We start from the raw sequence: 18,237 nt of genomic DNA, 5'->3' as shown, positions 1-18,237 counted from the left end.
AGGTTAAAATCTTCGCGGCGCCATACCTCTTGACTCAAACATAGGTGGCCTCGGCCAACGCCCTCTTTTGAAGAGGTGTGTCTTGGTCGGTTGCTCGTGTTCTCTCTTTTCTTGCCGTTTGTGTCTTTCCTTCGAGCAAAAGCCTTGTTTGTTTGGTTGCCGTGGCGTGCTAGGCGGTACTACCGCTGGTGGTGCGCGGTACTACCGCTCACAAGCGGTACTACCGCCCCCAGCATGGTACTACCGCTGAGGGACGGGACCAGGGGGTTATATCGGGGCAGGGGGAGGTTTCTTCTCCCCCATACCCATTCACCCCTCTTTCCTCTTCCTCTCTCAAGCCTCCACTCGCCGCGGAGGGCTCCGGCGGATCTCCGTCTTCGGGGCGTCCCTCTCCATTTCCTTTGGTGGAGTCGATCCCCACCCCGTTCTCTTGCCATGGATGCCAGTATTGCCCCCGTTCCTTCTTTCCTTTTGTCTCGTTTTCAGATCTTGTTTCTTAGGGGCAATGGTGGTTGCATCTCTAGATTTTTGGCTAAATCTAGGCTTGAGTTGGTTGGAGAAGGCAACTAGACTATCTTGATTAGAGTTTGGTAGGAATATTTTTGAATTTGGCAGGCCGGTAGTGCCGGATCTGACCACGGTAGTAGGAAACCGCTGTTTCTCCGCCTCGTGCTGTAGGAAACTGCTGTTTCTCCGCCTCGAGCAGTACTACCGCTCTCGTTGGAGCGGTACTACCGCTTGACCTCGAGTGGTACTACCGCTCTCTTTGGGGCGGTACTACCGCTTGGGTGGTACTACCGCGGGCATGTCACGGTACTACCGCTGCATGCCAAATTCCATCATATTCCTACCTTACCTTGATTATTTTTGTTGTGTTTGTTGGCTTATGCTCATTCTTTCTGGTTGTTTTGCGTGTTCTTGTGTTTGGCTCTAGGTAATGACCCTTCTGAGCATCAAGCTCGCTGTATCAACCCCGGGCGTGCAACATCAAAATGCTACCGCACCTCTGAGCCAGCCGGTGGTTCCTCGAGCACCCAACTGCCTCCAGCAAGCGCATCTGCAAGTGTTCCTCCACCTCCTCAGCAATCGAAGAGATCCGCCAACAAGCCAAAGGGGAAGACTGTGACTGAGATGACCAACAAGGAGTTTTGGGAAAAGCGTCGCCGCAATCCCTATGAGGTGGACCAAGAACCCACTTTGGTCAACCGCCCGTTCTGGAACCGTTTTCAGTTTGCCATCTATTATGATGTGATCAAGGCCAAGAAGAATCTCTTTGTTGATGTTCGCTCCATTGACACTGATGCTATGGAGAAGGACCCGGAGTACTTTGGCGAAGCCCTTCAGATGTGCACTCAGCTGAACATTCTCAGGATCATGCAAATCAACAAGGATTTCGATGCAGATTTGGTGGCTCAATTCTTTGCCACCGTTCATCTTGGGACAGACACCGACAGAACTCTGACATGGATGACCAATGGCAAGCTGCTTTCCGTCAAGTGGAAGGCTTTCATGGAGTTACTTGATGTGGTGGATACCGGGCTTGAGACTCCAGTCGGTTTCCGCCCTCACCGCAATGATACGTCCACCCACAAGCAAGCCCTTTGGCCCTACTGCACAGTGAAAGTTCACCCAGTGACTAAGAAGAATACCTATGAGTTGTCTTCGTATCTGGACATTCTTCATCGTATCTTCCGTGAGACTCTCTTTCCTCGCATCGGGAATCTGGATATGGTCCACTCTTATCTCGTGGATATGCTTCTGTTCTGTCAGCATGAGAATGACGCAAACACTGGAGAGAGCCTGGATATTTCTCATGTCATGTGGTCTGAACTTCTCGCTGCCGTGTCTGAGAGCAAGTGCCCTATATATGGTCCATTCATCATGAGGCTCATTGAGAGAGCCTGGGCACAGATCTATCCCAGAGTGTTACTAGAAACTGGAGACTTGGTTTCTCATGAGATCAAGCGTCTGAGGAAGAAGGACAATTGGGTCACCCCAGCGCCTCAAACAGGGGGTCCGTCTGCTGCTACTGTTGCCATGGGGACCGAGGGTGGGGCTGCCACTGACGATCATGAGGAGGATTTTGGGCCCTCTAGTACATAACCGTCGTGGGCACAGAAGCTTAAACGCAATATGAAGAAGCTTTTCTGCATGGAGTCTCTCATAGTCAGTACATGACTCATGTGGCGGAGAAGCATGCCAGGACGCGCCACAAGGAGCTCACGCGTCAGATGGGAGCAACAGTTGCTAGTGGGTCTGAGGGACAGATCACTGAAGAGGAGGAATGGATTCATCAGCATTGCCCTTGGACCGACTCCGATGCCGAGCAGTTTTCGACCCACGATGACGATGCAGATGATCATGTTGAGATGTGATGTTCGAGATCCTCTTCTTCCCATCACCTGGAGTCGTAGCGTCACTCTTTGTAGTTCTTAGTTTTCTTAGTTTTATTTCTTTTCCTTGCGCAAATCCCTAGTTGTCATCAATCCACCAAAAAGGGGGAGATTGTTACAGCATATCTCTCTCAAGGTAGTTTTGGTGATTGATGACAACATGTTTGCGGACTAATCTTGTGCTTTGAATAGTTCACAGATTCTCCCCTGGCACGAGACGTTTTCTTCCCCTCGGAGTGTCTTTCAAGATGGTGTAGCTCTTTCGTTTCTCTCTCGGTGGACTAGTTGCGTAGAGGGCACCGTACTATCAAGAGGGGGTCCGCTGGGGTATTGCATGGGTGGAATCAACACGTACACATCAGCTTCTCACCCTCCGAGCTTTTCCTTTCCATTGAAGAGGTCTCTCCTCTCTTCCTTGTCCTGTCTGGGTCCCTGCGGTAGTACCACGCCACCCAGCGGTAGTACCGCTGAGGAGCCACAAGCGGCAGTACCGCTCCACAGCGGTAGTACCGCCTGTGTCTCCACAGCAGTAGTACCGCTGGGGTGCCTGGCACCACTGCCTCGTCCTCAGCCTCTTTCGAGAGATTCTCTCTCTCTTCTATGTCCCAGCGGTAGTACCGCACTACAAGCGGTAGTATAGCCGAAGGGTCACAAGCGGCAGTACCGCTCCTCAGTGGTAGTACCGCCCGTGACCCCGCTGCCGTAGTACCGCTGGGCAGTCTCGCTCCTACCGCCTCGATTTGAGGGGTCTTTTTCTCGTGTTGGGTTTTGTGGCACTAGTTGCGGTTGTAGAGGCGGTAGTACCGTTCCAGGAGCGGTAGTACCGCCCCTACCACCACGGTAGTACCGCATTGGGTCCTTTTCTCTACTAGTCTCCTCTGCGCGGCAGTGCCGCTGGCTGGTGCGGCAGTATCGCTGACCTAGCGGTAGTACCGCCCCTGTGCGGGGCTGGTTGGTGAGGGGCAACGGTTGGATTGTTGCCCCCACTATAAAAGGGGGTCCCCTTCTTCCCTTCGACCTACCTCTTCCCCCTCAAGCTCCATTTATTGCTCAAGCTCCATTAAATGCTCCAAGCTCCATTTTCGCTCGATCTATCTCTCTAGCCAATCAAACTTGTTGATTTGCTCGAGAGCGGTTGAGAAGGCCCCGATCTACACTTCCACCAAGGGATTTTCGATTCCCCCACTCATCCCTAGCGGATCTTGTTACTCTTGGGTGTTTGAGCACCCTAGACGGTTGAGGTCACCACGGAGCCATAGTCCATTGTGGTGAAGCTTCGTGGTTTTGTTGGGAGCCTCCGATTAAGTTGTGGAGATTGCCCCAACCTTGTTTGTAAAGGTTCGGTCGCCGCCTTCAAGGGCACCAATAGTGGAATCACGGCATCTCACATTGTGTCAGGGTGTGAGGAGAATACGGTGGCCCTAGTGGCTTCTTGGGGAGCATTGTGCCTCCACACCGCTCTAACGGAGACGTACTTCCCCTCAAAAGGAAGGAACTTCGGTAACACATCCTCGTCTTCACCGGATCCACTCTTGGTTATCTCTTACCTTTACTTGTGCAAGCTCTTTAGTGTTCCTTCTCTTGCTTGCTTGTATGCTTGTTGTTATTGCATCACATAGGTTGCTCACCTAGTTGCACATCTAGACAACCTACTTTGATGCAAAGTTTAATTTGGTAAAGAAAAGTAAAAATTGGTAGTTGCCTATTCACCCCCCCCTCTAGTCAACCATATCGATCCTTTCACTTGTCCCGCACCTCTTTGAACTATTAAGAAGGAGATCAATATGCATGTGTATTAGTTGTGTGACTAGATATCGATAATGGTGTAAAAATTGTGAATAGTTTTCTGACAATCGATATCGTACCCACTCGTGTCTTTGAGATTTGCTCCTTGGACGCCATCATGCGAATGTTCTCGCAAACGTAGTGTGCACATAGATCATTCCCCGGCGCCTGCTTCAGGTCCTTTACGAGAATGGAATTTGATCAGATAATAATTAATCAAGCATGATAATTAAAGAGATGGCAGCTAGCTAGTACTACATAATTACTTACCTTGGGTCGATACCATTTCAGATTTTGTTTCCATGGGCCTGGAGTGGCCCTGATGAACTTTGCCCAAGCCCTGCCCGCCGACAAAGAAAATGAATAAATGGGTTAATAAATAGTTGTTATCTGGAAATGACGAACTAATTAAATAGGCTGAGATATAGTTAATAATGATTGAAATTACCTTTTGACTATCCCCTTCATGATGGTGTAGTCACTTGCTTCCTTAAGTAGTGAGTCTAGTACTTCAACTGTTCCTTCATCAACTTTAATGATTAACAAGATCCAGTGAAATCTGCATGCACACATGTTTGCATATCTTAATTAAGCGGGCATATGTAAGCAAAAACATGTAGCTATAGCTAGTAGGGAAAAACAGAATTTGTAGTACAAGACAGTGTGACTCACTGGAAGTTGTAAGGAAGTAGTATATCTTCATTGTATTTGAGTTCCTTGAAGAACTGTAGCATGCTTTCCTCTACACATTTTTCGTGATATGGATCTATTTTCCATGTGTATTCATTAATGGTATTTGGGTCAATGAACCCAATGCCATAGCGTCCACCTTTTTTCATTTCATAAATCTTCATCCTGCATAATACCACAGAAAATAATATAGTGAGGATAATTACAGGTAATGATTGATCAAAATGATCACTACAGCTAGCTTGAGACTTAAATTACAGAAAGAAATCACTTACAGACAATAGCAACTCATGATAGATTTGTCGAGTGCGTCTTTATTGTATAGCTGAAATAGTTCTGAATACTCAACGGTCACAGCTTTCTTATGGTAGTAATGCTCCTTGTCGACATTCACCATGAGGGACTCTCGATTGGAAATCTTGGTAATGTCCATGTACCATTGATGCAATTCATACATTCTCGTAGGGAGCTTATTGACCTCCTCTGGCTCGACCAAAGGTTGGCCCCGGGCATATTTCCGTTTTATTTCCTCCTCTCTAGTCGGAGACATGGGCTCGATATCGAGGAGTTGTCCAACAGTGATCCCAATCGATTCAGCCTGCGCAATATGCTCCTCGGTTATTACCACATCGCCCACCCCGGGAATGTTAATGGTTTGCCCACAATAATATTGGGCGCGCCTACTCTCATGTGTTGTTGGCACAACAAGCGGGGGGATTGATTGCGCCGCCTGTTCTCCCAGCTGGGGAACATTTTTACCGCTCCTTTTGCCAGCTGATTTGCTCGAGCTCGAGCTCGCCTCTTTCTGTAGACGTGCTCGATTTAAATTCTTGATGTGGCGCTCATAGTCTATGTCAACAGGCTTGGGAGCTGGTGGTCTAGCCATACGAATGAAGTGGTCAATCTTTTCCACAGGCACTTTCTCCCTTGGCGGCGATGGCGGTTTCGGTGCGAAATGGGCTTCCACCCCGGCCTTCGATATGGCTACATTTTCCTCCTCGGACTTGTCGTAAGGCCTCTGTGGAAGAGGCGCGAGGCTTGGACCATATTGAAATCGCTTGCCTCTGCCTGTACCTCCAGTACTACCTCGACTTGTACTGCTACGCACCATAGCTGAGGCGGCTCTCTTCCGTGATTGCTGAGGCGGCGAAGACGGCTGACGTGGCTGAGTTGGAGGAGGAGGAGTGGCCTGAAGCTGTGTCGGACTTGGAGGAGGAGTGGCCTGACGCTTTGCCGGCCTTGGAGGAGGAGTGGCCTGAAGCTGTGCCAGACTTGGAGGAGGAGTGGCCTGACGCGTTGGTGGACTTGGAGGAGCGGGAGTCTGCTGACTCGGCGGCGGACTGCGACGAGGACTCGGATGACGCGGTGTCGGTGGCCTTCGAAAGATGATTCAATCCTTTCTCCATAGGATGATATGATGGTTGGCCTCTCCTAGTGTGTGCTCATCGTCACCTCCAGGAATGTCAAGCTCTAACCCCGAATATTGGTCCACCACCTCATCAACCAAGACACGAGCATAGCCCGCTGGAATCGGGTTGCAATGGAAGGTTGCCTCGGGGGGATTTGTAAAAGCAAGGGCGTCCGCCACCTTCATGGATATGTTCTTCATTTTGAAGTGTAGCTCGTAGTTAGTGTTCTCCATGATGTCATCCACTGGGTAGCTATCCAGCAATGCGTCGCCCGGAGCGGAACCCATGCTGCTTCTCGGCATGGATGGGACGGTGCTATCCATTAGTGGATCATCCGCTAGCTGCTGAGACCCCCTTCGCTGGCTAAGTGAGTCGATTTGCTCCTGCTGCCGCTGGAATTTGATTGCCAAGTCCGTGTGCGCTGATTCAAGGCCTTGAAGGCATTCATAGTCTAGCTTCCTCTGCTCCTCCTCCATCTTCCTCTTCTTCTCCTCCGCAATCTTCTTTCTCGCATGGGTTCTGTAGTCGGCATTCCAGTCCGAAAACCCCTCATACCACGGAATAGCGCCCATGCCTCGTGTTCTTCCCAGGTGTTCAGGATTTTCCAGGGCACACGTAAGCTCGTTGTTCTCTCTGTTGGGCTCGAACAACCCCGATCGAGCCTCTTCTATTGCAACAAGTAGCTTATCTTCAGCTCCGTCCAGACATGCCTTCTTCGAAACTTTGCCTGTCTTCGGGGCCAACTCCCCTCCATGCGCATAGAACCTAGTCCTGCACCTGGGGGGCCATCTCAATGTTTCTGGAGTGACACATGCATCCAACATCTCTTTCTCAGACTTATCCCACTTAGGCATTCCCACCGCATAGCCACTTGGCCCCAGCTTATGGAACTTATCCTTTTTTGCGGCATTGGCCTTGTTTATTCTGGATCGTTCCTTAGATAATTCCGAATCCTTGAATTTCACGAAATCGTCCCAATGAGCACTTTGCTTCTCTAGGGTTCCCTCAAATACTGGAGTCTTCCTTCCTCCCTTTACGTACATAGCCCATTCACGAATCTTGTGGTTCTTGAATGCAACTGCCATCTTCCTAAGAGCAGCGTCCTTGACTTTCTCCACATCTGCATCTGTGAAATGATCTGGTAGGGTGAAATGTTCCATGAGCGTTTCCCAAAGCAAATGTTTTTGTCTGTCGTCGACAAAAGTAACTCCTGGACGTGGCTTTGCTGGCTCTCTCCATTCTTGAAGGGAGACCGGGAGTTGGTCCTTCACAAGAACTCCGCACTAACGAATAAACTTGTTCGCAATCTTCTTAGGCGCTAATGGTTCGCCATTAGGTCTGATTGCCTCAATATTGTACTTTACGCCCTCCTTCAACTTTTTGTTCGGGCCTTGTTTCGTCCTGTTGCCTGAAGATTTGCTCGATCCGGATGGCTAAAAGAAGAAAGATCGATTCGTTAATATATCTTCAAGTCATTTAAAACATGTGATGATCACCAGATGCCTGGTTATGTAAATATATATACCTCGCCGGTCATTGTTGTTTCAAGATCAACATTTTCTTCGTCATGTTCATAGTTCATAACTTCATCAATTCGGTCGTCGCGATCGAATATCATATCGCCCTCCCCGGTGTTGTTTAGATATTCAGAGCCGTCATAATCTTCTTCATTCTGATCATCATCTGGCCCGCGAGGATTGCGTATGATATTGAACAGGGCCTCTTCTCCCTCTCTGCCGGTATTGTCCGCCATAGGTTTTGTTTAACTAATCCAAAAGAAATATATTCAAATTACAATGCATGGATGCAATCAATTAATAAGGAAAAACTGAATCAATCATAGTACATAATAAGCATCATCAAATATAATCTCGAATACGTCGTCTCGAATAATAGATATAATCTCGAATACATCGTCTCGAATAATAGATATAATCTCGAATACATCGTCTCGAATAATATATAATCTCGAATACATCGTCGGATCATGCGGCGCGGGCGGTGGACACCCAAAGAGAAGGAACCCTCACAGGATCATAGCTGAAGTGAGATCCCTGAAGAAACTGCCAGGTATTGGAGAACCTGCCGCCCTCTAACGCAACCATGTAGCGATGGACGTGCTCATCCTCCTCCCTGACACAGCGACGTACCACCTCCGGCGGGGCCGGCTCCCTCCGCACCGAAACTGGCCCACGCGAACGCCACCAAACGAGATCAGGGTCGACAATCGGGGCCGGGTTCCTCATCAAGCGGTGCGCCCCTCCAGGCAGCACCTCCCAGTGCCAGCCCGGCGGAGCCTAGTCCCGGACATGGGTCAGCCGGACGTCGTCGCGGATGGGTCGACGGCGAGGATGCGGGCCGGGCATCATCGAGAACAAATACTAGCTATATGCCCGCAAAAAGTAACATTTTTTAATGATTGGATTTTGATAACTAAAATTTCTAACATTTCTATATAACTAACATTCCTATAACATTTCTAACAATGCTATATAACTAACATTTCTAATATTTCTATAACTAAAAAACAGAAAAAATATATAACATTTCTATATATATAACTAACATTTGTATAACATTTCTAGTATTTCTATAACTAAAAAAGAGAAAAATTTCTAACTTTTTTATAACTATTTCTATAACTAAAAAACAGAAAAATTTCTAACAATTCTAACTTTTTATAACTATTTCTATAACTAAAAAACAGATAAATTTCTAACAATTCTAACATTTCTATAACATTTCTAACAATGCTATATAACTAACTATTTCGATAACTAAAATAAGAAAAATTTCTAACATTTTTATAACTATTTCTATAACTAAAAAACTAAAAAAATGTATGTGTGTGTGTGTGCACGCTCACCGGCGAGGCGAGAGGCGACGGGGGGGCGGCAACGGGGACGGCGACGGGCGCGACGACGACGGGGATGGCGACGACGGGGACAGGGACGAGGCGGCGACGACGAGGACGGGGACGTACGGACCGGGGCGGCGACGACGGGGATGGGGCGGCGACGACGGGGACGGGGATGACGTGGGACGGGCCGGGACGGCGCGGCGGTGACGACGGGGACGAGGACGACGGTGCGGCGACGACGTGGACGGGGCGGTGACGGGGGCGGCAACGAGGGATATGGAGACGGGGGCGACGGGGCAGAGGAGAAGAAGCAATGAGAAACTGAAGTTTTTGAAGTGTTTAGTTATATAGGATGGACCTTTAGTACCGATTGGAGCCACCAACCGATACTAAAGGCCTGTTTTGGCCAGGCCAAGCGGCGGGAACCGCACCCCCTTTAGTACTGGGTGGTGGCTCCAACCGGTACTAAAGGCCCCCCCTTTAGTACCGGTTGGTGCCACCACCTGGTACTAAAGGGGGTGCGCTGGCAAGGTGCGGTGCGGCAATTTTAATCCCACCTCGCTAGCCGAGGGGCGTCCGCACTGGTTTATAACCCCCCGTGCGGTAGCTCTCTCGAGCACCTCTCCAAAGCAGGCCTACTGGGCCTACATGTTCTGTGTTGCCCTGTGGGCCTACTAGGCCTTTGCGGGCCTGCATCCTGGCCCAACAATAGGTTGGGTTTCTAGTCGTATGCAGGCCGCTCTGGCCCAGTAGGCGGGCTTTTTTATTTTTTTTGCTTTTTTATTTTTGAGTTGTTTTTTTGTGAATATTTTTGCTTTAGGTACAAAAAATTACAAACTTTCTATTAGTGCCCGTAGTTTTCAAACTTGAATAGTTTAAATTTTGAATTATTTGAAATTAGTGTGAATCACTAGTTTGTGAATAACTTAACTTTAAAATCAGTAAAGGCATGAAATAATTTGTTTTCACATAAAATTTCTTCGCGTTTCAAATGCTAAAACACATAACTACCCTAACTATTACAGAGATTCCCTCCTGGGTGTGAAACACAGAAGAGAGTGATGATAGTGAAGCTGATCCCATCCCAGATCTTTGGGTGTGAAACTTTTTCTTCGTGTGTGTCCCTTTGCGCCGTAACCATGGAAAATCTTCATCATTTAACGGGATGCTCGGGTCAATATTCACTGTGAATGGAGCAATTTCATCAAACTTTTCATAATCTTCTAACATGTCTGTCTTGTCATCCACTCCCACGATGTTTCTCTTCCCAGAAAGAACTATGTGCCGCTTTGGCTCATCGTACGATGCATTCGCTTCCTTATCTTTTCCTTTTCTTGGCTTGGTAGACATGTCCTTCACATAGAAAACCTGTGCCACATTATTGGCTAGGACGAATGGTTCGTCTGCATACGCAAGATTGTTGACATCCACTGTTCTCATTCCGTATTGCGGTTTTCCGTTACCCCGCCTCGTGTCATATTGACCCATTTGCACCGAAACAAAGGGACCTTCAAACCACGTCGATAGTCAAGTTCCCATATGTCTTGTATATAACCATAATATGTTTCCTTTCCCGTCTTGGTTTCTGCATCAAAGCAGACACCACTATTTTGGTTGGTGCTCTTCTTATCTTGGGCGATCGTGTAAAATGTATTACCATTTATCTTGTACCCTTTGAAAGTCATTATATTCGAAGATGGTAACTGGGACAGCAAGTACAGGTCATCTTCAATAGAGGTGTCATGCATGGTACGTGTCTGCAACTAGCTGGTGAAACTCCTGGTTTGTTCACGTGTAATCCAGTCATCAGACCGCTCCAGGTGTTTGGAGCGTAGCAAATTCTTGTGTTCATCCATATACGGAGCCACCAAGGCGGAATTCTGTAGAACTGTGTAGTGTGCTTCAGTGAGAGAATGTCCGTCCATACATATTATTTGTTCCCCTCCTAGCGTGCCTTTTCCATCCAGTCTGCCCTTATGCCGCGATTCAGGAACACCAATCGGCTTAAGGTCAGGAATAAAGTCAATACAAAACTCAATGACCTCCTCATTTTCATGGCCCTTGGAGATGCTTCCTTCTGGCCTAGCACGGTTATGAACATATTTCTTTAAGACTCCCATGAACCTCTCAAAGGGGAACATATTGTGTAGAAATACAGGACCCAAAACATTAATCTCTTCGCATAGGTGAACTAGGACGTGCGTCATGATGTTGAAGAAGGATGGTGGGAACACCAACTCGAAACTGACAAGACATTGCACCAAATCATTTTCTAACCTTGGTATGATTTCTGGATCGATTACCTTCTCAGAGATTGCATTGAGAAATGCACATAGCTTCACAATGTCTAATCGAACGTTTTCCGGTAGAAGCCCCCTCAATGCAACCGGAAGCAATTGCGTCATAATCATGTGGCAGTCATGAGACTTTAGGTTCTAGAACTTTTTCTCTGCCATGTTTATTATTCCCTTTATATTCGATGAGAAGCCAGACGGTACCTTAATACTAAGCAGGCATTCAAAGAAGATTTCCTTCTCTTCTTTGGTAAGAGCGTAGCTTGCATGACCCCTGATGTATGCCGTCTTTTCCGTGCATACGTTGCTGGTCCTCCCGTGGCTCAGGTGTATATTTTGTCTTCCCATACACGCCCAAGAAGCCAAGCAGGGTCACACAAAGATTCTTCGTCACATGCATCATGTCGATTGTGGAGCGGACCTCTAGGTCTTTCCAATAGGGCAGGTCCCAAAATATAGATTTCTTCTTCCACATGGGTGCGCGTCCGTCAGCGTCATTCGGAACAGGTTGTCCACCAGGACCCTTTCCAAAGACCACCTTCAAATCCTTGACCATATCATGTACATCAGCACCAGTACGGTGGCGAGGCTTCGTTCGGTGATCCGCCTCACCTTTGAAATGCTTGCCTTTCTTTCTTACGGGATGCCTTCTCGGAAGAAATCGACGATGTCCCAGGTACACATTCTTCTTACAATTAGCCAAATATATACTGTCGGTATCGTCCAAATAGTGCATGCATGCGCAGTATCCCTTGTTTGTCTGTCCTGAAAGGTTACTGAGAGCAGGCCAATCATTGATGGTCACGAACATCAATGCCTTTAGGTCAAATTCTTCCCCCATGTGCTCATCCCACGCACGTACACCTGTTCCATTCCATAGTTGTAAGAGTTCTTCAACTAATGGCCTTCGGTACACATCAATGTCGTTGCCGGGTTGCTTAGGGCCTTGGATGAGCACTGGCATCATAATGAAGTTCCGCTTCATGCACAACCAAGGAGGAAGGTTATACAAACATAGAGTCACAGGCTAGGTGCTATGGTTGCTGCTCTGCTCCCCAAAAGGATTAATGCCATCTGCGCTTAGACCAAACCATACATTCCTTGCGTCATCTGCAAACTCCTTCCCGTACTTTCTTTCAATTTTTCTCCACTGCGACCCGTCAGCGGGTACTCTCAACTTTCCATCTTTCTTACGGTCTTCTCTGTGCCATCGCATCGCCTTGGCATGCTCTTTGTTTTGGAACAAACGTTTCAACCGTGGTATTATAGGAGCATACCACATCACCTTGGCAGGAATCTTCTTCCTGGGGTGCTCGCCCTCGACATCACCAGGGTCATCACGGCTGATCTTATAGCGCAATGCACCGCATACCGGGCAAGCGTTCAAATCCTCGTACTCACCGCGGTAGAGGATGCAATCATTAGGGCATGCATGTATCTTCTGCACCTCTAACCCTAGAGGGCAGACAACCTTCTTTGCTTCATACGTACTCTCGGGCAATTCGTTGTCCTTTGGAAGCATATCCTTTATCATTACTAGCAACTTTCCAAATCCCTTGTCAGAGACACCATTCTCTGCCTTCCATTGCAGCAATTCCAGTGTGGTGCCCAGCTTTTTCTTGTCACCTACACAATTCGGGTACAACAATTTTTTGTGATCCTCTAACATGCACTGCAACTTATTCTTCTCCAAATCACTTGCGCAGTTTCTCTTTGCATCAGCAATGGCCCGACCTAGATCATCAACGGGCTCATCCGATGCCTCTTCTTCAGCTTCTTCCCGCATTGCCGGCTCAGCTTCTTCCTGCATTACCGGCTCAGCTTCTTCCCTCATTGTTGTATCATCGTATTCAGGGAACCCATGGCCAGGATAGCTGTCGTCGTCCTCTTCTTCTTCATTGTCTTCCATCATAACCCCTCTTTCTCCATGCTTGGTCCAAACATTATAGTGGGGCATGAAACCAGACTCAAACAGGTGGACGTGAATGGTTCTTGACATAGAGTAATTGCGACCATTCTTACAGCCAGCACATGGACAATGCATAAAACCATCCGCTCGCTTGTTTGCCTCAGCCGCAAGCAGAAAAGTACGCACACCATTAATGAACTCGGGAGAGCATCGGTCATCATACATCCATTGCCGGCTCATCTTCAATACACAACACCGAAAACATCAAATTAATACAATACATAAAGATCATACATAAAGATCATACAACACTTAAATGCAACAAACAAATAACTCTCTAGCTAAAGAATTTAAATGCAACAACAAATGCGATCAAGATTGCAACTAAGGTAACAATTGATCCAACAGCATAATGATACCAAGCCTCACTATGAATGGCATATTTTCTAATCTTTCTAATCTTCAAGCGCATTTTCTCCATCTTAATCTTGTGATCATCGATGACATCGGCAACATGCAACTACAATTCCATCTTCTCCCCCTCAATTCTTTTCAATTTTTCCTTCAAATCCTCGTTTTCTCTTTCAACTAAATTTAACCTCTCGACAATAAGGTCGGTTGGAATTTCTGGTTCAACTACCTCCTACATACAAATATCTATGTCAACTTGATGGGCATAATTTGTCATAAACACGAAGTGCAATGAATAGTTTTAAAAGAGAATATACCACATCTGAATCATAACCCGGCCAAGGGCCGACGGGGACGGATATCAAAACCATGGCACTATGTATAACAAACAACATATGGGTAAGATAATTATACGAGTAATTATATATCCAAATCACACAAACATCAATTTTTTATATAAAACTTCATGAACAAGAGGCTCACCACAAGGTGGTGCCGGCGACGGGACGTTGCGAGCGATCGACGGTGGTTACGACGGAGATTTAGAAGGTACTAAGTAAACCACACCTACATATGCAAAACTAAGTGTTATTTTTGACCTCAAATTGCATATAAATCAAATACTAGCACATATATATAATTCCTCCCAAATTACTAAACTCAAAAATCAATCACCATATAAAGCATTGCACGAGCTAATCTAGCAATGAGAGATGAAAGGAAAAAGTTGCTAACCTTTGTGATCATTTGAATGGATGGGGGCCTTCAAATCTTGGGCAAAATGTGTGATGAGCTTGAGAGGAAGAGGGAAAAGAACAGAGAGGAGAGGGGAAAGGGGAAGAACAGAGCGAGCTCGGGTGGACGAAGGGTCTATGTAGGACGACCTTTAGTACCGGTTCGTGATACGACCCGGTACTAAAGGTGCTGGAGGGGCCCCGGACTGACAACATCCTGCCACCACTCACTTTAGTACCGGTTTGTGGCACAAACCGGTGCTAAAGGTTCGCCACGAACCGGTACTAATGAGAGCGGCCCGGCTAGCCGTTGGAACCGGCACTAATGTACACATTAGTGCCGGCTCAAATTCAAACCGGCACTAATGTGCTTCACGTTTGACCCTTTTTCTACTAGTGTGTGTATCACTACGATCGAGATTCAATAAACCATTCACCTTGGGTGTATGACCATAGAAGGTTTTATTCATGTAAACAGAATAACAATTATTCTTTGATTTAAATGAATAACCGTATTGCAATAAACATGATCCAATCATATTATGCTCAACGCCAACACCAAATAACATTTATTTTAGGTTCAACACAAATCCCGAAGGTAAAGGGAGTCTGCGACAGTGATCTTATCAACCTTGAAATCACTTCCAACACACATCATCACCTTGCCCTCAACTAGTCTCTGTTTATTTTTGTAACTCCTGTTTCAAGTTACTAATCATAACAACTGAACCAGTTTTGAATACCCAGGGGCTACTATGAACACCAGTAAAGTACACATCAATAACATGTATATCATATATTTTTGTTCACTTTGCTATCCTTCTTATCCGTCAAGTATTTGGGGTAGTTCCGCTTCTAGTGACCATTCCCTTTGTAGTAGAAGCACTCAGTTTCAGGCTTAGGTCTAGCTTTGGGTTTCTTTCCTGAAGTTCCCTTTCTTTTCATTTGCCCCTTTTCTTAAAACTAGTGATCTTGTTAACCATCAACACTTGATGCTCTTTCTTTTCATTTGGGGTAGTTCCGCTTCTAGTGATCATTAATAGTATGGATAACACCAAGAGTATGGCAATTATCATCATCACAATGAGTAGTAGGAGCAACATCATTTGGGAGGGATACATTTTTACCTTTTCTTCTCCGTCTTTTGTTTTTCTTCTTCACATCATGTGTGGGTTTAACCCTCCTTTTGGAGCTCCTTATTAATGAGATTGGTTGAATAGAAGGATCCTCCTCATTACCTGATTCATCATAAGAAATAATAGGAGGATATTGGGAAGCCTCTTCCCTTTCATTAGTATTCTCTTCATCCTTTATTTGTTTTATTTTCTTTATATACTTGGCAATATAAGGATTTTCAATGCAATTCACCGCACAATACATATAAATTTCCTCTAGATCAAAATTAAGAACTCTATCAAGGGAAAATTCTGGAATCACCTTAGATATACGTTTCATTTCTTCATAACCCAAGAGCAAACAAAGTTCATTATGATGTGAAAGGGAAATCAAGTCATCATAATTGTTTAGACACGATACGATCATGAAGCAATTTGCATTGGGTACTGAAATGATCACGTTCATTGCAAAGTTCACAAGTATGGCTAAGAAAGTTTAAATTTTCAGCACAAACATCTAGCCTTTCTTACAACCATTTAGTTTCCAAATACTTATGCCTCCTGCAAAATCTATCTTCCATGTTTGGTATGTACTTGCAAACTCTATGCACTCCACAAAAATCGACATGCTTATAAGAGATATTTTCATCATGACTAGTGCAATCATCATAAGTACTATGGATATTCAAAGAGTTCATACTAATAACATTGCAATCATGCTCATCATTCAAAGATTTAGTGCCAAACATTTTATAGACTTCTTCTTCTAAAACTTGAGCACAATTTTCCTTTCCATCATTCTTACGAAAGATATTAAAAAGATGAAGCATGTGAGGCAAACTCAATTCCATTTTTTGTAGTTTTCTTTTATAAACTAAACTGGTGCTAAAACAAGAAACGAAAAGATTCGATTGCAAGATCTAAAGACATACCTTCAAGCGCTAACCTCCCTGGCAACGGCGCTAGAAAAGAGCTTGATGTCTACCACACAACCTTCTTCTTGTAGAAGTTGTTGGGCCTCCAAGTGAAGAGGTTTGTAGGACAGTAGCAAATTTCCCTCAAGTGGATGACCTAAGGTTTATCAATCCGTGGGAGGCGTAGGATGAAGATGGTCTCTCTCAAGCAACCTTGCAACCAAATAACAAAGAGTCTCTTGTGTCCCCAACACACCCAATACAATGGTAAATTGTATAGGTGCACTAGTTCGGCAAAGAGATGACGATACAAGTGCAATATGGATAGCAGATAATGGTTTTTGTAATATGAAAATATAAAAACAGCAAGGTAGCACGTGGTAAAAGTGAGCACAAACGGTATTGCAATGCGTTAAAACAAGGCCTAGGGTTCATACTTTCACTAGTGCAAGTTCCCTCGACAATAATAACATAATTGGATTGCATAACAATCCCTCAACATGCAACAAAGAGTCACTCCAAAGTCACTAATAGCGGAGAACAAACGAAGAGATTATGGTAGGGTACGAAACCACCTCAAAGTTATTCTTTCCAATCAATCCGTTGGGCTATTCCTATAAGTGTCACAAACAGCCCTAGAGTTCGTACTAGAATAACACCTTAAGACACAAATCAACCAAAACCCTAATGTCACCTAGATACTCCAATGTCACCTCAAGTATCCGTGGGTATGATTATACGATATGCATCACACAATCTCAGATTCATCTATTCAACCAACACAAAAAACTTCAAAGAGTGCCCCAAAGTTTCTACCGGAGAGTCAAGACGAAAACGTGTGCCAACCCCTATGCATAAGTTCACGTGGTCACGGAACTCGCAAGTTGATCACCAAAACATACATCAAGTGGATCACATGATATCCCATTGTCACCACAGATAAGCACGTGCAAGACATACATCAAGTGTTCTCAAATACTTAAAGACTCAATCCGATAAGACAACTTCAAAGGGAAAACTCAATTCATCACAAGAGAGTAGAGGGGGAGAAACATCATAACATCAAACTATAATAGCAAAGCTCGCGATCATCAAGATCGTACCACCTCAAGAACACGAGAGAGACAGAGAGATCAAACACATAGCTACTGGTACATACCCTCAGCCCCGAGGGGCAACTACTCCCTCCTCGTCATGGAGAGCGCTGGGATGATGAAGATGGCCACCGGAGAGGGATTCCCCCCTCCGGCAGGGTGCCGGAACGGGTCTAGATTGGTTTTCGGTGGCTACAGAGGCTTCTGGCAGTGGAACTCCCGATCTATTCTGTTCCTCGGTGTTTTTAGGGTATATTGATATATATAGGCGAAAGAAGTCGGTCAGAGGAGCCACGAGGGGCCCATGAGGGTGGGGCGCGCCCAGGGGGGCAGGCGCGCCTCCCTGCCTCGTGGCCAACTCGAAGCTTCCCTAAAGTCTACTCCAAGTCTCCTGGATTGCTTCCGTTCCAAAAATAACTCTCCCGGAGGTTTCATTCCGTTTGGACTCCATTTGATATTCCTTTTCTTCGAAACACTGAAATTGTCAAGAAAACAACAATTTGGGCTGGGCCTCCGGTTAATAGGTTAGTCCCAAAAATAATATAAAAGTCTATAATAAAGCCCATAAACATCCAAAACAGATAATATAATAGCATGGAACAATAAAAAATTACAGATACGTTGGAGAC

This window comes from Triticum aestivum, chromosome 3A (genome assembly GCF_018294505.1).
Source record: "Triticum aestivum cultivar Chinese Spring chromosome 3A, IWGSC CS RefSeq v2.1, whole genome shotgun sequence".
NCBI lineage: Eukaryota > Viridiplantae > Streptophyta > Magnoliopsida > Poales > Poaceae > Triticum > Triticum aestivum.
Note: the sequence above shows the minus strand (reverse complement) of the source record.